Source organism: Cupressus sempervirens, chromosome 10, assembly GCF_028749045.1.
Source record: "Cupressus sempervirens isolate cs-2001-9-10 chromosome 10, ASM2874904v1, whole genome shotgun sequence".
Taxonomy (NCBI): Eukaryota; Viridiplantae; Streptophyta; class Pinopsida; order Cupressales; family Cupressaceae; genus Cupressus; species Cupressus sempervirens.
This window is the reverse complement of record NC_143127.1, coordinates 135634798-135657355: the sequence shown is the minus strand read 5'-3', so window position 1 is coordinate 135657355 and position 22558 is coordinate 135634798.

The following is a 22558-nucleotide window of genomic DNA, read 5'->3' as shown; positions in this document are numbered from 1 at the left end:
ATATGCCCTAGTTTGGCCATGTTCAGAGGAAATGAAAGAGTTTTTTAGTTTCAGCCCATGATGGCCGTCAAATTTAATCTCGTCGGAATTTTCGTCACTGAAAAAATAAAAAATGAAAAATTGTACTGAAAATGGTAAAAAGACTGTCTTAGTAAAACGACCATAACTTTCTCTCAAAATATCAAATTTTAGAGTTCTTATAGGCGTTGGAAAGCTAATTTAGAGCACTACAAGATGGTGTAGGTTTGGTTCTACAATTTTGAAATTTTGTCAGGTTTTCAAAGCACTAAAGTAAGATGTTGTTTATTTTGAGCACGAATTGGAGCATAACTTGGGCATACAGAGTCGGATTTTGGACTTCTAGTAGTCAACGGAAAGTTCTTGGAGAGCTCTACAAATTGGTTTAGATTTGGTGCAGGTTTGGCATGATTTATTTATTGATATATTGATCTAAAAAATTTATAGGTATATTGTGACTATGGTAACATTGTGAGTTTATGGCATTGAAGATTTAAGATTTGATGTCATTGTATACTCAGTTCATATTTCAGATTGGTCTCATGATGATATGGTTATTAGTGTTTGGTTTAGATATGCATGATGACTTGTTGGGTCTACAAGTTGTGCAGTGTTGTAAGCAATCTATACTTACAGGTTGTATTTATAGCTTGGTTATGGGTTGTCTTTGCCCATTGATCTTTCATTATTGATGCATATTCAGATTTGTGGCTTGGATTTGGGTTGTCTATGCCCTAAGTCACATGATTTACTATTTTATCTTCATGTAGAAGGGATGAGATGTTGTTACCAGGTACAGTCATGGTGGAGGACTATGGTTGACTATTTTATGCTGAAAAGTTGGACATATTAAGAAACAGATGCTCGATTCATGGATGTGATCATGGTGTCATGGATTTTGGCATGACATGATTGCTTATATAGGTACATCCTTGATGTTCATTAGCTTGGATTTTCTGATATAGTTATGGTGGTATATCTTCTCGGTTGAGGATCATGGTTATTTGGTTTCTTTTGAGGAGCTCATGATGTGCACTTTGAGTTCTTTGATGGTTTGATGCCTTGGTTGATTCTCATGGTTAGAAGATGGTTTTTCATCATTATGTCATGGATAGCTTGGATACATAGTTTAGTGGGAGCTTGTGACAGTGATGGGGTGACAGTGCAGGATTAGTTCCTGGTTTGGTTTATATCTTCTTGGTTTGGAGAGGATGAATTTTATGATGCCATAGGTGACTTGCTACCATAGTTGAGTGGGAGTTGTTGGTATTGATATATTTATTGAGTGTTTGCAGATGTTAGAGGTTTGTCTTAGATCCTATTGTTGCAGAAGCGTCTTTGACATTTGCATGGTGCACTTATTATCTTCATGGTGGGTGAAGATGGTTGCATCTTGAGGACTCACAAGGTTCTTGAAAAAGGTGTGGTTTATATTTTTATTTGGCATGTTATCCTTGGTATGAGGATGGTTTCTTTATTATGTCATGGTATAATCTTGATACGCGTTTAGAGTTGTGACATGTTATGGTGTGTTCATGTGGAGCATATTATCTCTTTAGTTGAGATGGTAAGATCATGTTATGTTTATATTCTTGAGGCCATGGTTGGAACTTTGACATTGATCTTGGTTTAGTTTCTTGGTATTGAGTACACTGATCATAAGCTGGATACTTAGAGACGGTGGTGACGCTGATTTCTCTTGGATTAGAGAAGTATTTGTTGGGATGGTTGATGGTTTCAGCAGGAAATCAGAGGGGCAGTCACCTGATATGGACTTGAGAGGAGATTGTTCTTAGATGAGTCTTGGTTGGAGACTTGTGTATCTTGATGAACATTCTCATTCCCCACTCTTGGTCTACTCAGCCGTTTGCTACTTGAGAGGTATAGCCCATTGTTTCTCTTAGTTGCATTAAATTTATGCTTGTCTTTCATGGATATGGATCTTGAGCTATGGTACATGAGTTAGTTCTGGAGGGTTCATTTGAGAGATGGTTTAGCATTGGTTATCTCTATGTGCATATGTTGTTATGCTGGTTGAGTTTGGGAGATGGTTTTATATTGGGCATTTTCCTTAGATTAGGAATGGATATTCCTTGGTTTAGGAATGGGTTTATTGAGTTTGATCTTCTTGTGAAAGGCTTACATCTATGATTGGTTATATGGTATGCTTTGGATGTTGTTGAGGCTTCTTGTTGGGGTTTTATGGAGGAGATCATACTTGCACAATTTACATCTAGAGGTGTGTGTAGAAGGACATGATACAAGTTATGATTTGCATGGTTCCTCTGGTCTTGGTTATCTTCCTGGATATTTAGTTTTGCTTACATTGGATTTGAGATTGGTTCGAGATTGTGATCACTGGTTTGTGCTCATGTTTTTCATGTTAGAGATGACATGGTTATTTCTTTCTCTTTCCTCTGTTGGTTGTGGTGAACTTGGGAGAGCATTGGAGGCTTGTTATAAGAGTTATTCTTGCAGGATATTGGATTATGTATTATGGATGTCCTTGATACTACATGGATTCACTTCTTTGAGATGTGTTGAGTGGATTGTTTATAGATTTGACATTATCTTTTGTAGTGGGAGCTTCTTGGTATATATGTGGCAGGTATTGCTCTTGAGGCTTGTGATTGTAGGTTGCAGATTGGATATGTCGGTGATATAAGATTCACTTGTTATACCTTAGAGGTATGGATAGTTGGATGGTTTTGGCACTTTGCTGTGGGTGCTATTTCAGCTATGAATATTTTGACAACTACGGATATATGTGATTACCTTTGGATCAAATTATTTGTGCTTGGAATTTTAGTTGGTATAGGATTTTATGATCTTCTAATGCGACAGGTTGGGTGGTTTTCTCTTTGGATGGCTTCTATGTATGTCCAGTGGGAGTGGCATAATAGGAGGTGAGATCATTCATGTTTGAGATGCTGGATACTTTGATTTTGTTGTGGGTACCAGGATGGAGCACTTGGTGTATTTTTGATCCATGATGGTGGATGTGCTGGGAGGGATTGTTCCCTTGTTTATTTATGTGGCTACGGATTGACCCTATGCAATGTATACAACAAGTGGGAGATTGTTGAGATAATGGGTGTTGCACACATTGCATAATATTGTTATATTTTATTATTTTATTTTATTATGTAATGTTGTACCTAGATGGATGTGCAACATGTAAAGATTCTCATAGAATATTCTTGATGAGTTGTATTGTAACATTGTGATAATATTTCATGTGATTATTTAATATTGGAGAAAAGAATTAAATGCCCAATATTAAATGTGGGGTCAGTGGGTTAGGTAGCACATGGTTTATGTAATACCACTTAGTGGTTTTGTGAGACTTGCTACTATATAAGCAGCCACAAAGGTAGTTGTTGTAGAGAGAGAGAGTGAGTGACAAGGAGAAGACAAAAGGCAAGAGTCAAGCAGGACAAGGCTTGACAGGTTAGCCAAGGGAGCATTTGTGAAGGTTGAAAGCATGGCATGGGATATGTGGATTCATGCTTGTTCACATAGTTTGCTCGGTTGTGGCTATAGCCATGAAGGCTTCCATGGTTGTATGGCAATAGTATTTTTTGCTAAATAATACATGATGATGGATGCTTTTGGAGGCTGGATTTTTTCCCTCAATGAGGGTTTCTCAGGGTATATCTTGTGTCACAATTTTGTGGGTATGTTGTCTATTCTCTTGCATGTGGATTTTAATTCCGTGTTTATTTCAGATTTATTATGGGTTATGTGGAAACGGTTATATTCTTTATTGCCAAGTTTCCTTACAATCCAATGGATACTTATGATTATCAGTGATGCCTTCAGTTGCCAATAGAGAATTTTTGTGGTCATGATTTTCTATGGATGCTTTTCGGATGCTCATGGAGATTTGATGATTCTTATCTTGGAGGTTTGATAATTTTTATTATGGATATTTGATGCTTTTATGCATATTTGATGATTGTGTTATGGATTATCTTTTAATTTTATGATTCCGTGAGCTTAGGGTAGGTAATCTACTTGTAGTGTCGAAAAGTGGCTTGCAATGGGGGTCAAGGCCCTAAGTGACTGTCAGGGTAACTCATTGTAAGTTTGGTTAATAAGTGATAACATTTACACACTAAATGGAGATTAAATGAACCTAAAAAGATAATTATTTTAATATTCTTGCCCATGCCTTGAGTGCTTGTACAGGCTAGGATGGGAGTAGTGAGAACGCATGGTTGCGACCGTGCATTCTGTAGTATGCCTCGTCAGTATGAGAGGATACTAGTGGTTGCATGAGATCAGTATGGACTCATTGAGTTTAGCTAACTACCAAGGTAACTTGTACGTGATATTGCGATGACACTTTTCCACTTGCATAGTAGGTTTTCTACATGTCATTGTTGTGCCTCTGGGAATTAGATGTCAGTTTTGTGTGATTGAAACCTTTGAGTTAGTATACTTTTAGGATTCCTAGATTTATAGAGATTTGTGCTTTGTGAATTGATATCCTATTTGGGACTTGAGATTATCTCCTCAGCACGGTGGGAGTAGACCACTTAGGTTCCACGCGGTCAGGTGGTAGTGTATTTTTCACTCTTATCATTCGAGATCCGTCCGAGACACCATGGCTGGAGTATTTCTTGGTTGGTATTTATCTTCATTATGATCTTGGAACATTATGATTGATGATATACCTTATGATGGATCTATTTACTGGTATGTTCCTTACATTGATGGTTTTCTTATGTTAGTTGATGTTTTACTATGCTTTACTTTGCATGTTAGTAGGATGTTTTAGGAGTACCATTCCTACTATGTTAATACCGATGATCTCTTCGGTGATTTGGGATCTTATGCACGGAGGGATGGCTAGGGCCCACGATGGTCTCATGATGCTATTAATGGTTGGGAGGAATGGTGCACTTAGTTTATTTTGTTTGATCTTTATGATGGATGTATATGTCTTCTATGATGATGTATCATGTGATTATCTCTACTTTGATGTATCATGGATTGGAATAGGATGATGTACCTTATTTCACATATGTCTATTCTTTAAGCCTTCATACCCTGTGACATGTACACTGGATGATTGAGCATTTGGAAAGATAATGTATGAACATTGGACTTATCATTATTATTCATGTGGATGTTGTACTAGATGAATTCATTTATGTTAGTTAGTTTAGGTGTAACTCAACGTTAAGAGATTCTTAAAGAATGAAATCGGTTATGTATGTGATGTTTACTGTTAAATGGACATTGCTATTGCTTTCGTTATTATATACAAGTTATATGTGGTATTTACTTTCATGTAAAAAAATTTAAAAAAATGTTACCAAACTTAGTGAAATTCTAGGTTAATTCTTTGGATCCTTTGGTGGGGCATTACATTTGGTATTAGAGCACGAGTTTCAACATTGGGAGCTTTGGGTATATTGGAATGTCCCTAGTTGTTAACTAGTTAAACAAAATGAAAACTTTGAACTATCATGTGTATCTCTTTCAAACTGAAAACTTGAAAACCAGGTGAACTGAAACAGAACTTGAAACTGTTACTTGCATATTTTTCACAATTCAACACTTAGCTTTCAAAATTAAAAATTCTACTAAAAACTTAAACGAAGGAAAAACTAAAAATTGAAAACTTATTCTAGTTGCAAAACATGTATCTTTTATCTAAATTTCAAGGTAGTATACCTCTATTTATCTTTGCAAGCATTAAGTTGCTCTTGTTTAGAATGTATTAAGGGATATATTTCAGTAGTTGTTAAAGGAATGATGTTGGATCGATATGGTTTTCAGTTTACTATTAAACCAGAATCATATTGCTCTAAGTGTGTTGTAAAATTCTCAGTGGAATCATATTCCCCTGTAGGAAGGAAAAGGGTTCAATGGGACCTGCATAGTGAGAATCTTAGCTTTTCATTCTTGTAGGCTTCCAAGAGTAAGCCTAATCCTAGGGGGGGGTGGATGTAGTGCCTGCCCCTGGTTCGTATTTTGTTATCATTGCTAAACTCTTTTAGAGCTAGTTTCATGTTGATAGTTAGTAATATTATTATGAGATTGTCAGATATTGTGCTATGGATTCAGTTGATATGTGATGAGATTACTTAGACTCTACATTTCATGTATGTATGGTGATTATTTTTAGTCTTTCAATTATTAATGATGATTAGTAAGATGATTTATTATCATATGTGTTTTCTTATGGATACTTACCCCATACTTGCATGTGTATGGTGTGCGTGTTTTCTTGGTGTGTTTTCTTTTCTATGGTGTGTCTGATGTGCTTAAGGAAGGGAGTCGTAGTCACCTGCTAGTCGGGATCTACACGATGCACTGCTTCCTACCATTGCCTGTTTAGTTTAGTATATATTGTGTTTGTACATGCATAGTTTTTATGCAGGTTGTAGGTAATGGGTATCAACTTCCCTAAATTGCTAGGATGAGCGTACCCTATCACATTATCTCAATGATAAGAGAGAGGAGATAAATTCTCAAGTCCAAATCCCAACCCTTTAAGCCATTTGTTCTAATTGAAAAATTAGGACAAGTATCCGAGTTGAATACCCACTGAATGTGTCAGATGACATATTTCGTGATTTTTAACCCTTTAGATTTATTTTGTATGATTTGTTCTATGATGGGTTTTCATATTTTATCTTGGAGGTCTATGGTGAATTTTCCATTAATTAAGTCTTAATAAATAGATTTAATTAATAAATTATTTATTTGAGAAACTTAATAAAATATCATGATCTTTGATATTTTGATTGTAATTAATTAAATCTGAATTATTGGGGAAAAGGAATTAAATAAAAGAAAACTAGAAATTAAAATTAATAATAATTATAAAATAAAATAATAATAAAGTAATAAATAAAAGAATAATAATAAAAGTTATAAAAATTAAACTGAAAGTTATAAAATTTAAATAGAAATTATTCAAAAAGTAAATTGGAGTTATAAGTTTGCATGGGAATTAACATGTGTCAACAACATGGGTGTTAGTACATCAATTAAGCACAAGGTGTCTACAACTCTATGACTCATCAAAAAGGATTGAAAAAGGCCCATGCTTAGTTGGTGACACCTTTCAGCAGTTTCAAGAAGCATTCCAAAGGTTTTTTGAGAGCTCTTTATATTCATGCATTCATAGAAGCTTAAAGAAAAGCTTAAATGAAAGCTACAAGCTAGAAGCTAAAAAGGGAAGCTTCAAAGCTTACAGGTATTGGAGAAGATTCATATGCTCATATATTTTCTACTTGCTTCTATGCTTCTTCTAGCACTTCTAGTCACGTGAGAATTTTGATTGGCTTGGATCTTGGAGGAATTGTGTATGAGAAGAAGGAAGAGATTTTCTATGGACTTCTGAGGCATGACAAATTAGCATCAGTGTCCAGGTGCACTCGTGATATTCACATATTTCCTTTGCACTCTTTCTCTTCCTGTCTTCATCATGTCTATTATATGTGTTTGAATCTTCTCTATGATTGAATCTGTAATTTGAAATTGGAATCTAGATATGCTATTTGGTTGAGAAGAAAACAATAGAAAAACCCTAGATCCAATTAAGGAGAAATAATTAGATATGAATCAGGCTTGAGTTCAAATTTATATTAAATTAGAAAGACAATATTTGGAATTAAAATAGAAATTTTATGGCAAAAATTTGAATGATTAGATGTAATCTTTCTATCAATTATATTTTTAGATGCGTATGAATAAACCCTTTTATGGGTAAATTTAGAGAACAATTATTTTAAGAGGAAATTCTTAATTCATCACAACTTGTCCTGTATTTATCTTCATTATGATCTTTGAACATTATGATTGATAATATACCTTATGATGGTTGTATTTACTGCTATGTTTCTTACATTGATGGTTTGCTTATGTTAGTTGATGTTTTACTATGCTTTACTTTGCATGTTAGTAGGATGTTTTAGGAGTGACATTCCTACTATGTTAATACCGATGATGTCTTTGGTGATTTGGGATGTTACGCATGGAGGGATGGCTAGGGCCCACAATGGTCTAATGATGCTATTAATGGTTGGGAGGAACTGTGCACTTAGTTTATTTTGTTTGATCTTTATGATGGATGTATATGTCTTTCATGATGATGTATCATGTGATTATCTCTACTTTGATGTATCATGGATTGGAATAGGATGATGTACCTTATTTCGCATATGTATATTCTTTTAAGCCTTCATACCCTGTGACATGTATAGTGGATGATTGAGCATTTGGAAATGTAATGTATGAACATTGGACTTATCATTATTATTCATGTGGATGCTGTACTAGATGGATTCATGTATGTTAGTTAGTTTAGATGTAACTCAACATTAAGGGATTCTTAAAGAATGAAATCGGTTATGTATGTGATGTTTACTTTTAGATGGACATTGCTGTTGCTTCCATTATTAAGTACAAGTTATATGTGGTTTTTAATTTCATGTAAAAAAAAAAAAAAATGTTACCAAACTTAGTGAAATTCTAGGTTAATTCTTTGGATCACTTGGCATGGCATGACACTCTAGAAGAGGAGATAGGTTAGATTGAGAAGAACAAAACCTAGACCCTAGTTCCCAAACCAGCTGATAAGAATGTAATTGGTGTAAAATGGGTGTTTAGGAAAAAACTTGATGAGAATGGTGAGATAACTAGAAACAAAGCCAGACTAGTTTGCAAAGGCTATGCACAAAAAGAAGGATTGGATTATGGGGAAACATTTTCCCCTGTTGCAAGAATGGAAGGAGTAAGAACACTACTTGCATATGCTACTTATAAAGGTTTCAAAGTCTATGAAATGGATGTCAAGTCTAGCTTTTTGAATGGTATACTAGAAGAAGAAGTCTATATAGAACAACCAGAGGGATTTTTTGATGAAAACAACAAGGATATGGTCTGCAAACTGCATAAGGCACTTTGTGGTTTGAAGCAAGCACCTAGAATATGATATGAGAGACTACATAAATATCTTGTGAAGATAGGATTTGAGAGAAAATGACAACAACAACTTGTACATCAAGGTAGAAAAAGGTAAATATATATTGATATCTAAAATCTTTGTTGATGATATAATATTTGGAGGAAAACATGTTCTATGTAAATATTTTGCTGATCAAATGAAGCATGAGTTTGAAATGTAAATATTTGGAGAAATAAAATTTTTTGTTGGTTTGCAAGTACATTAATTGAAGCATGGCATATTTTTGACCCAATCAAAATACATCAAGGTAATACTTAAAAAATTTGGATTAAAAGACTCAAAACTAGTTAGCACACTAATGGCGACAAGGCATAAGTTATCCAAGAATGATGAGTTAGCTAAAGTGAATTAGACAATGTATAGATCAATGATTGGAAAGTTGTAGTATGTTGTACATAGTAGACCAAACATTCCATTATCTATTGGAATAGTGCCAAGATTTTTTTCCAATCCAAGAGAAAATCATCTGATGGCAGTAAACAAAATACTGAGGTATCTAAAAGGAGCAAATGACTTTGGTTTGTAACACGAAGAGTGAAAGGTTTGAATTAAGAGCCTACACTAATGTAGATTGGAGAGGTAACATTGATGACATAAAAAACACCAGTAGAGGAGCACTTTTCTTTGGAAAAAGACCGATTATATGGATGAGTAAAAAAAATGTTGTACCTCACAATCCACTGCTAAAGCTGAATATGTTGTAGCTACTATAAATTGAACCAATATTGTATGGATCAAACATTTGTTACAAGGTATGAAGGAAGAGGTAAATGAGCCTAAGATAATTTATTATGACAATACAAGTGCTATCAACATATCGAAGAACCCTATGATGTATGCTAAAACCAGGCATATTACAATCAAGTATCACTATGTAAGAGAATTGGTGGAAGATAAGCAAGTGAAGATGGAATATGTTAGCTCAAAGGAATATATTTTTGACATCTTCACAAAAGCACTACCTTAATATGCTTTTGAGTATCTTAGAGGTAAGTTAGGGGTGATATGCCTAACCAAGGCTACTTGAAGTAAAAGCAAGATTTTTCTACATAAAATGAGTAGATTGTTGAAATATTCACACATTAATGCAGAGGATATCTACTTTAGGATTATTCCTAAAGTAATTAAAGTGCTGAAGTTCCAAATCAGTCACAAGCAAGGTGATAGAGGGAGAAAGTGAAAGAACCTACAAATTCTGCACTTACATATTAAGATGTTGAAACAATATGCCCTTGCCATTATTGTCAAAGAAGGAGAAGTAAAGCAAAAACTAATCAACAATATGAGGGAGAAAGTGCAGAAACTAACTAGAATAGAGAATAGCAGAAGATAAGCAATACATAAAGAGGGATAAAATGTAAGAAGGAAGAAAGGAAAGAAAGAGAATACAATAGCTAAGAGAGAGAAGTTAGCATAAAGAGGGAGATGTAAAAATTGATGGTAACACAATTACTATTTGGCATTTGACTTATTGTTCTAACCTAGTTAACTTGGTTAAATAGTTTAGTTTGATGGTTGATGATTTTGGTTTGCCATCAATGCCAAAGAGGGAGATTATTGGAAATTTGATTGAAAAGATCATTGTTGAAGATCAAAGTGGGAGATTGTTATTAAAAGAATGTTTTTCAATCATTGTTTTGTCATTGATGTCAAATGTGCTATGTGTAAGAATGAAAATTGCTTATAAGATCCAAGTACTATAACTTGGTTGATTGATGAAGAAGATTTAATCAACAAGATGTAACAAGAGCAACTAAGGGAAAGGTTGAGTTATGATATTGTAATAAAGTACAAGGATCAGTTAAGACAATGGTTAAATTATGTATTGATAACATACTTGAAGATATAAAGGTTGGTCACACTTAGAAACATTGGAGGAATAAGTTGCAATAAGGTTGACTTCAAATCTTAAACTAAGTTCATCAGTGTGTGCTGAGCAAGGTAGTTGAGCCGAGAAAATTCTCAGTTGGAGCCGAGAAAAAGGAAAATCTAGTGTATGTTGAGTGAACTTCAGGTGTGGAGTGAAGTTCAAGTGTCAAGAAAAGTAATAGGTGCTGAGTGAACTTTAGGTGCCGAGCATCAATAAAAAAGCAGTTGATGCTAAGTAACAAAGTATGTGGCGAGCACCAATATTTCAATAGTCCCAAGCTACTGCATTACTGCAAATGTCAAAGATTCACCAAGACTGAGCTGACTGTTTATTACCTTGAATTTTGTGAACTAGCTGGAGGATAAGGATGATGAGCTGGTGGCATGGAATTTTATGTAAACTATTTTTGGGTGAATTCAAAAGGATTATACAAGAAGTTTCTAGAAGAAACATAATGTGGGTTAGATTCAATGAACCCTACCTAATCCATATGAATTGAAATTAAAGAAGGGAAGAATCAAGTGGAAAAAGAAACTCCAAGACTTTTATTTAAGGAGTCACAGACCAAGAAGAAAGAGCTACTGGAGTGCCAAATTATGAAGTAGCTAAAAGGTGTCAAGGAGAAGACATCCAGGAGAAGAAAGAATAGAGCATAGGAACTCTACATCGAGAAGTGGTCAAAGAGAGATGATTGCACTAGTAAATTGACCATGGAAACTCAAGGAGACTAAGCTTGAAAGGAGGGCAAGCTGTTAGAACTGAAGAGACGGAAAGCCAAGCAATGTGAAGGAGTTGAATGGTGATCTGAAATCTGTAAGTTAAGTTGTATGTTTTAATTAGGTCAAAGACTTTCTAATACTCTCTAGCAATTGTATTAGATATGAAAATCATATGGACTTAGGTTGGTTTAATAGCAATTTGTAAATCCTTTAACAGGGTGGCATTCCAAGTGAATGTTCCAAAGTCCTCTAACCAAGCCCCCTTCTACCAAGGTGGTTAAATCATCTAACAAGGTCACATTTAACAATGTGTTGTAAACCTTTAACGGGGCATGCCTTTCATAAGGCGGCACTTTAGAAGAGTGAGAATTGAGTAGCATGTTACTAGTGATTTTTTCCAAATTGGGTTTCCACATAAATCACTGTGTTATGTGTTATGCTTGCATGTTGATTTACAGTAACTTGCTGATTAGAAAAGTCAAAGCTTGGATGAATGAATGGTTTAATGGGTTCACTACACTTACGAAAAAGGTTTGAATAAGACATTTGGACCTTGAGTAACTAATTCACCCCCACTCTTAGTTATTCTAAAGCATTTCTAACAATTCTCACCAAGAGAAAAATTATACATTCTAGAAGAGGACTCTCTCCTCTAGAACATCATATAATTTTTATATTTATTTGATATGCTTTAATATTTTTTCTTTCTCAAAACTAACGTATTTTTAATTTTTAAAATACATGCTTGTAGAATTTTTAATTATAGTATACAACATCAAATTAAAACACTATAAATTCTATATGAGAATATTCTAGACTCTGAGCTCTATAAAATGGTGTTTATATGTTACTAAAAAATATCTTTAAAAAAAAGTAAGATTTATTGAAACACCACCTTTCTAAAATAATTTTATTTCTTTAGTAATTGGATTCAAACTAGTATAAAATATGGATTTAATAGCCATCTCCAATTGGAAAAGTGTGAGACCATATATAAATTAGCTAGAATAAATTTATCTAAATCATATATTTTAACAAAATTGATTTTTAGATAGAAATACTCAAACTCAGTCATTCTGATAAGTCAACCTGAAAGGTGACACAACTTTGTACTTTCACCCTATTAGAAACAATAGTCCACCAAGTTAACTATGAGGGGGATAGGGGGTTGAATCAGTTATCCAATTAAAACATATATCAACCTTAATTAATCTTAACCATTCAATCAAAGTAAACTACAACCATACCAAGATAAAAATACACAATTAAACTAGATTGGTTAACTAGAGAAGCACTTGATCAGAGGGAAAACCTCGATGGGAATGATGTCCACAAAGATATATATATATATTCCTTGTTAGAGGATGGACCCTATTAGGAGTCTATAAACACATTCAATACACAAGAGTCCATGTTAGGAGAATTTGAATCAATGTTAGGTTGATCCCAACCCTCGTAGGAGTCATGCCAACCTTTTAGGAGTTGTAGAAGGTAGAAGAACCCACTTTCAAATAGCTTCTGGGAAAAAAGCACTGAACTTCATTGTCCAACTAATCTCTCAACTATTCCTTGTAGAATAATTGTTTGTACTATGCTTTATCATCTTTCCCCTATCCTATCAATTGGACCCATTAGTTTTAGACCTTGTAGAGTAGATCACAAACTTTGGATCCAAATATCAATCCTCAGATCTTAAAATAAAGCCTCAGCAATGAAGTTTTCTCCAACTTTACTCTACTCTTCTTATCCTTGTGTATCAAATTGTTGCTCTCCTATTCTACTCTTTGTGCTTGCTTCTTTTTCTTTTTTTATAAAAAATGAAAATTTCCTTCCTTTATATTGAGTCCATAAAATATTTCCCTTTAGTTGGCTAATACACCTTCTCAATTAATTATTATATGACCTCATTAAGAACACATTATACTTAGTGATAACATCAATCTATTGCCTTGTAACTTGAATAACTTACCGTACATGTAATATAATGACAAGAAAGCTTAGCCATGTCACATCCAACATCTCTTCTACATGCCTTTAACCTTGCTTCTTAGAATAACAACTCTACTAAGAGATATAAAAAGTTTACAAGAGAATGCTTCTGTAAACTCTATCTCAAAATAGTCTTCACCAAAACTTGCATAACTTCTTGTAGACTTAATATCTTTTACACATGAGGTTAGCTGCATATGCTAGAAACTTAGTAGTACCTCCCATTAACCTTTCTAGTGAAAGTACTCACTAATATGTCCATATCAAATTGATCTTTATCATTGTTCTTCTACCAGATACTACAGAAAAATAGCTATGTTAACATCAATGGTAAACATGGTCATGAATGTAACATATCATCAAAATAATGATCTAATAATTTTTCTAAAATACTTACCCATAGGAATATCATCTATATTCATGCTTCCAACAATCTCTCTATTTGGGATTGATGGTAGCATAGATGGAAAATATCTAGTTCCAATAATACCAACTATTAAAGACTATTGTCCTTTCTTTTCAAATCATCTTCATCACTCATTGATATACCTCAATGTGCTCTATAAAAAAATAAAATCATGTTGTAATGTCTCCCACATTGACATCAGTTTCAAATGTTTCAGCAACCATATATCATTGCAACAACTATCTTTGACTTACTCAAGTGTCCAAAGACACTATTCAGAACAACATCTATGAAGAGTCCTAGATGACTCTGTCCATCATAGATACTCCCCTATACAAGAAGCATCAACATTCAATCTAGAAAAATAATAGTGCTTTGTATCACTATATTGATGCACTCTTGCATCATCTACTCTAATTAGGTAGGGACATAACTCCTACAATACCTCGTAAATACTCAAAAGTCTCTTTGGGAAGAGGCTTGGTGAAAATATCTACAATCTTCTCTTTGGTTCTTACATACTCCAATCTAATTTCCTTTTCTACAAATTTCTCTCTCAACATGTGATATTTGATAGAAATGTGCTTAGTCTTAGAATGCAACACCGGATTCTTAGACATATTCAAAGTGCTTGTGTTATCACAATGTATGACAATAGGTTCACTAATTTTTTTCCTTATATCCTTCAACATCTACTTCATCCAAACAACTTGATCACAACTATTTGCTACTGCAAAAAATTCTATCTCTATTGTACTCTGTGAGATACAATCCTACTTCTTTCTTAACCAAGAGACCACTCTTCCTCCAAGAAAAAATGATCCACCATTCATGCTCTTTCTATCATCCATACTGCCCACCCAATCAACATTAGTATAAGCATATAAAGTTAAATCATTAGATATTTCATAGCATAATCCAAACTCTGGTGTTCACTTCAAATATCTACATATCATTTTAAGTGTTGCATAATGTGATTCTATGGGATCAGATTAATATCTTGGAACAATTCCAATTGCATTCACTATATTGGGCCTTGTGTGAGTCAGATATTACAATCTTCCAATCATAGATCTGCACTTCTACTCAACAATAGGTGTCTCATCCTTTGTAGATAACTTGTGTCCAATTATCATAGGTGTTCCAACTAGTTTACATGTTTCCAAAACAAACCTTTTCAATAGATCTTTCAAATACTTAGTTTGAGAAATAAAGATTCCTTCTTTATCCTGCACAATATGTAACCCTAGGAAGTATTTCATTTCGCCTAAAGTTATACTCATTTGAAATTACTTCTTCATTTCTTCTACAAAATTTTCACTTTCATTATCACCTCCTCCAAATATGATATCATCAAAAAATATTACCAAAATCATCAATCTATCATCTATTCCTTTCCAGTATAAATTATTGTCTACCATATCTTTACTAAATCTAAGTTTTTTTAAATGCTTGTCCAACTTTGCATACCAGGTTTTGGGTGCTTGTTTTAAGCCATGCAATTATTTCTTTAATCTACTTACCATGTCTTTATCATCTGTTAAAGAAAACCCTCCAGGTTGTTCTACGTATACCTCTTCTTTAAGTTCTCCATTTAGAAATGTTGACTTCACATCCATCTGGTACACTATGAATTTAGTATGTGCTGCATAGGCTAAGAATAGCCTTACTACAATTCTTTCCACAAGAGCATAGTTTTCTTAATATCCTATAATTTATTGTTGTGAGGAACCTTTACATACCAATCTTTTTTTTTTCCCTTATAACTTCACCTTGTCCATTCATCTTGTTCCTAAATACCCATTTTGTTCCTATCACATTCTTGTCTGCTGGTCTAGGGACCAATTCCCATGTTTCATTCTTCACTATCTATTCCAATTCTTCTTTCATAGCTTTCTTCCAATAGTCATCTTTATGTGCATCATCTTAATTCTTTAGTTCTACTTGAGATATTAGACATAGTTCTTCATTGATTCTACCTTTATCATACTCTTACTAGAAGTAGGAGTTGTTATCTCAACTCTTAGCTTAGTTCTAGGATACAAAATTTTTTCTTTCCTTTTCTCACCTTCATTCTACAAATCATTGTTAGTCTCAGAGAATACTTCACCATTCCATGGTTTAGCAACAACAAAATTCTCATCATTAGAATTGTAGTCAAGTATTCTTTCTTGTATCTTGAATTTCTCATCAACTTTCACACTCACACTTTCAATAGTAGTCTTAGTTCTTAGATTTTAACATTTGTAAACTCTTATTTCAAATGAATAACCAAGAAACATACCTTCATCACTTGTAGCATCAAATTTACTAACATCAACATCTCTTTTGATATCACTTTTGCCACCAAAATTTCTAAAATAATTAATTGTAGGTTAATAACCAAACCATAGTTCATAAGGGGTCTTTTTTATGTCTTTCCTAACCTACATTTTTTTCATAGTGTAGACTATTTTATTCATAAATTCTCTACCAAATGTCTTGGATACATCATTCTCAACTAACATAGCTCTTTCTACTTTTGTTACTGACCTATTTCTTTTTTTTTGTAATGTCATTTTGTTTAGGGGATTTAGGGGCTGAAAGTTGTGTTTTGATTCCATTAGCTTCAAAAAATCTATTAAACTCATTTGAACTAAACTCTCCTCCTCTATCTTATCTTAAAAATTTTATCTTCATACTTGATTCATTCCCAACACTATTCTTGAATATCTTGAACTTGTCAAATGCCTCAGATTTTTCTTTAAGAAATGCAAGCCACATCATTCTAGAAAAGTCATCAACAATAATCATGAAGTAACTTTCACCATAGAACCCTTTAGTCTTTTTAGGACCACTAAGATCTATTTTTACAATCTCCAACCTTTCTATAGTAGTAAACTTCTTGTTAGGGAAAAAAGCTCTATTATGTTTTGCTAGTACACACTCCTTGCAAATTGTGTTAGTAGGCTTTACAATCTTAGGAAAATCTCTGACTATAAACATATTACTAGTTTTCACAATGTTGTCAAAGTTTATATAACAAAATATCTTATGTCATAAGCAACTGTCATCTACCTGTGCAACCAAGCATATCATTTTAGTGGGATTTAGCTAAAATACATTACCTATAGATCTGGTTCCTATTCCAATTACCTTTCAATATTTATCTCTGATCATGCATGTCTTCTTTATGAACTTCAACTGATAACCTTTATCCACTAGTCATCCAACACTCAAAAGATTTTGTTTCAAACCATCAACAAAATATACAGGCTCAGTGTTAGTTTGACCATCAAGAATTATAAATTTGATACCTTTAACATGGCAAGATGCATTGTTTCCAACTCTAACAATGCCTTCATCATAGCTTTTGATGTCAACAAACTTGTTCATATAACTAGTCATATTATGTGAACAGCCACTATCAATTATATTTTTAGATGTCTTATCCACCTATGATATCAAAGCCACTTTTTCTAGGTTTTCTTCTTTAATAGCTAGAAATCCTATTTCATCATCATAGTTACTTGCTACTTATTCATCAAATTCATCTTCTTCATTAGCATAAAAAAAATCTCTATCTCTTCTAGGCTTGAACTTTACTTTATATGTTTTCTCTCTTTTAGGACACTTAGACACATAATTACCAAACTCATTAGAAGTACAAAATTTAAAGATTTTCTTACCATCTTTTTCTCTTCTTAATAGAATGGCTACTCATTCTTCTATATTTCTATCCTCATTAGATCTTCTTTTACGAGAAAAATTTCCTCTAGTACTTGTGCTCCATGGTATATTAGGTCTAATTTTTAGGTCACTAAAATCTATATTTGTTCTAGACAATTCTCTAGACTATTTAAGCCCATTCTCAACTACTTCAAGTCTCCAAACTAGTGTTTCCTTGGTGAAATATTTGGTACAGGAGATTAACAACTATATCATTTGAATTGCCTACTTAAATGGTGGTGGTAAACTCTAAAATATCTTCAAGATCACCTCATCATCTTCCTTGGTTCATCCTTGAGATTTGATACCTATGGTAATTTTTGATATTCTGCCTACATATATTCTTATAGATTTTTCTTCCATCATTTTAACATCTTGAAATGCACATATCCAACTTTGTAGCCTCATTTTCTTAGAGTGTACATTGCCTTAAAAACTATTTTCCAAACCTTTCTAGATCTTATGAGAAGTATTGTAGGAATTTTTCTTAGGGAAAGATTCACCCAAGACTAAGGAAGTCAAGCACAAGCACAATGGTAGACCAAAGAGAGTATGATCAAAATGATGATATAATATTAATTCAATACAAATTAAAGTACACTAGGAATACCTGTATATAAAGGCCTTTGGAATGCTTCTAGAATGCATAGGAATCAGTAACATGATAATTCATACAATGAGGCACATGTCCAATAGTTATGGGTTATCCTTCATTAAGCACATGAGTAAGTGCAATGATGAGAGGATAATCCTACAATGGTGTAGCACACAAAATTATGTTATAGAAACCATGTGCTAAATTAGGAGTGCAAATAACTATGTTGTCTACATGACAACTCAGTTAATGATGCAAACTCTAGTGTTGTAGACACCATGTGTTGAATTAGAGTTGCTTACTCTAGTGTTATCAACATGACAACTCATAAGAGTACACAAACTCCTAAGTGTCTCACCAAATAAATAATAAAATAATGTAATGGATTAACCTAAGTAATCTTAAGTAAAGTGTAATAAATAAATACTTATTTACACCAACACCCCCCCTTAAATGTAACTTAGGGGAAAGCACTTAAGCTTACAAAAGCTAGTATGAGATACATGATGGGTCTCGGCTACTAGGCCATGTTAGGTACCCATGTACATAATGAAATTTAATCTTTCATAAAGTAGAGAAAGAGGGAAAACCTCATGGGAAAAACCACCACCCAAAAAGAGAGATGAAAAAATGAGATGCATGGATGGATGGAATAATCAAGACCGCCCCATGATGACATACATCAAGTATATACAAAAGATAAATATGAGAAGAACACAATCCCAAAAGATGATAAGATCCCTCCCCACAAAAGAGAAGAAGAAGAGAGACAAGGTAGTCTCCCCCCCAAAATGAAGAGTGGTGATTAGTGATAGTTTCTCTGATGTAGAATCTAATCTAGGACTGCTAAATAGTGTTCCTCCCCTTTGGAAGAAAAAATACCATAGGTACATAAGAGATGCTTCCCCTATGTGTAGAAAGAATCTTGATGATCAATGATGCCTCTAAAACCTGCTCAACTATCCCTATCAAGGATGAATGTAAAAACTATCCCAAAGAACATATTGTCTCATTGAATGATAAAAAGACCTCTTACAATAGTTGTACATAAGTATCCATAATCACATCAACCTGTGAAGATTGATCATGTAGAGAATGGACATAAGGGTTAGAGTGAGCCCACACAACAATTGAACAAGGATCTTCTCCATCAAAGAGAAGATGTATATCATCAATGATGTCCCCCATATCTACTATGTATGAATCCACAAAAAAACTTGAAATATATACTATGTAGTCATCCTTTGATGTTGGAGCTAGAAGACTAATTGTACCTTGTTGTTTTGGACCTATCATTGTGGCTATATATGCATGCAAAATGTGTTGATCTCATGACCTCTCACTGCAACTATCAATAGAAGCCCATGTATTTGAATCTATTGAAGTAGTATCATTGATGTCACTATTAGTTTTTACAATGTATGATGTGTGGAGAGGATTAGAGGATAAGCTGGGTGGACTTTCCTCAAAGTGTACATTCATCTCTACAAAAATCTCATGTGTTTTAGGATCCATAAGTCTCTATACCTTAACACTATCTTCATATCTGATGAAAGTACAAGGCCTAGGTTGTGGTGCCTTACATCCATTGGAAGAAATGTATGTCCATGTTGGACAATTAAAGACTCTAAAGTGACTCACAACTAGTTTTCTACCACACCATACCTCAAAAGGAGTCTTTCTATCTAATGTAGGATGAGGAGACCTATTAAGTATCTGATTGGCACTACTAATTGCTTCAAATTCAAGTGATGGATCTAGATACTTGGATTGCATCATGCAACTTGTCATTGACTTAAGAGTTCAAATCCTTAGTGTTACAACATCTATCTTGTGTGGACTAAATGCTGGTAGATTACGAAGATCAATACCCTAAGGTTTGTAAAAGTTTTTAAGTCTTTTGTTCACATATCTACTTTTATTGTCCATTCTTAGAACTTTGATGGCTTTCCTCAATTTTTTTTCAACATGAGTCTTGAAGGCTAGAAACTTATCCAATACTTCATTCTTTTGATAAAGAAAGTAGACCCATGTGTAGTGTGAAAAGTCATCAATGAAAGTATATAGTGAGCCTGGATGACTAATGTCATTGCAAAAGGACTTGCTAGTACTATGTGAACCAACTAAAGAAAAATTGGTGCTCTTGAAGGCTTCCCTTTATATAACTTCTCCTTTGGATGCATATCCACTGAACACATTGAACATTAACTATAGAAAAAGTTTATTGTAGGTAGACCTTTGACCATATTTCTTGAGAAAAGTTGCTGAAGATAGCAAAAGGTAAGATGTCCATATTGCTCATTCCATAATTTTGATTTTGAATTGGATTGAGTCAACAAGGCTTGTGAAGGAAACTTGGGTACAAAGTGGAAGAAATAATACAACCTTTTTTCATGATTAACTTTTCCCATTGCAACCAGTGAGTCATCTTTTAGACTATGCACCTTTACTAAGTCAAGAAGGAACTCAACAGTGTGACCATGTCCAAGATGAGTGATTTGGTAAATTGAGAGGAGATTAGAACCTAGGTTGGGAACATAGAGAACACCTTTTATCTCTCCATTTTCCATCTCCACATTTCCTTTCACTTCAACTTCCATTTTTCTATCATCTCCCAAAAATATGTGTACTACCTTTGACTATTTCAATGAAGAAAAATCTCCTTTTGAAGAACCTATACGAAATGAGACACTTGAGTCAAGAATCCATTCCTTTGAAGAACTTCAATTTTCCATGAGTGCTTACCCTTTGCCCTTTGAATCTAAAGATGAGGATCCTTTATAAGCATTAGGTAGTGGAACATTGTGTTTCTTTATGATGTTTGTTAACTCATCAATCTTCTTATGATAACACTCATGTTCTTCATGACCCAATTTCTTGTAATAGGCACACTTTTATTGTCCTTATTATTGTCTCCCTTCTTGTTGGAATTTGAGGAAGACTTGCCTTTTTGATTTGATTGTCATGTTATCTTTTCTACATCCTCTGATTTGTTATTCTTCCACTTCTTATTCTTTCCCTTTCCTTTGTTTAAAGATTGACCAGCTAAATTTTGAGAACCCTCATTATTAACTACCAATGCCTTAGACTTTGGTGAGTTGAGAATCCCCATTGGTTTCAACTTATTTTCTTATTTACCCAATTGTTCAACATAATAATCAAAAGATACTTTCTAATAGGTAGACCCTAATGTAGCTTTTGAGGTGTTATAAATAGAAATAAATGTGGAGTACTTAGATGATAGCTTAATATGAATGAGATAGATTAAACTGTCATCTTTAATAGAACTCCCACAATCATCAAGCTATGTTCTTAATTCATTAACATTTATGATAAAATCCTATATGGAATAAAATGCCTTAGGATCTAAGGAGACAAGCTCATCTTCAATTTTGAAAACATCTTCCTAAACACTTTATCATATAGGTTTTGGAGGGTATCCCAAGTTTCCTTAGATGTATGAGACTTATTGATATGATATATGATCTTGTCTTCAACCCCCAAACAAATAACACTTAGGGCTTTCCTATCCATTGTTTGCCAATCAGTGATTTCAATGGTAGATACTTGATTACCTATTGGTTTAGGAAGGCTACCATCTACATATTGAGAAACTCCTTTATGCATTAAGTGACACCACATTTTAATAAACCATGTAGCATAGTTATGTGGAGTGAATTTTGGAAACTTAAAATTTCCCATGAGGTAGAAAATGAAAGAAAAAAATAGAAAATGAGGAACACAAAACCAAGAACACCCCCTCTTTTTACTCAATCAAGAAACCCCCCCAAAAAAGATGCTTTTGGCACTTTATATGTACTACATTTACAATTTCCACTTGCCGACTTTGGCCTTAGTGGACTTCTAATTTTTCCTTTTACAACCTCCTTATGAAGTTCTAAACTCGATCAATACAATGTATCTTACATATAAAATAATTCTAAAGTTATATGAAAGCATTACAATGTAGAAAAGGACCTAATTCTAAAAGTGACACTTTTTCCCACACAACCCTATGATCTAATTGGAGATCTAGAAAGTAGATGAAAATAATGCACTTTCAAAAAAAATGAAACATATTTTCATGTCTAGATGAGCACGTACGAAGCATTTGAAGTTGCAAAATATAGGATTGGATAGGTACAGTCACCAAAAGATATAATTTCTAACAAATCTGTGCTCTAAAACTAAAAAAGAGCTACACCAATAAAAAGCTTAGGAAATTCTACCCAAAATCAAAAAAAAAATTGCACTTGATTTGGAG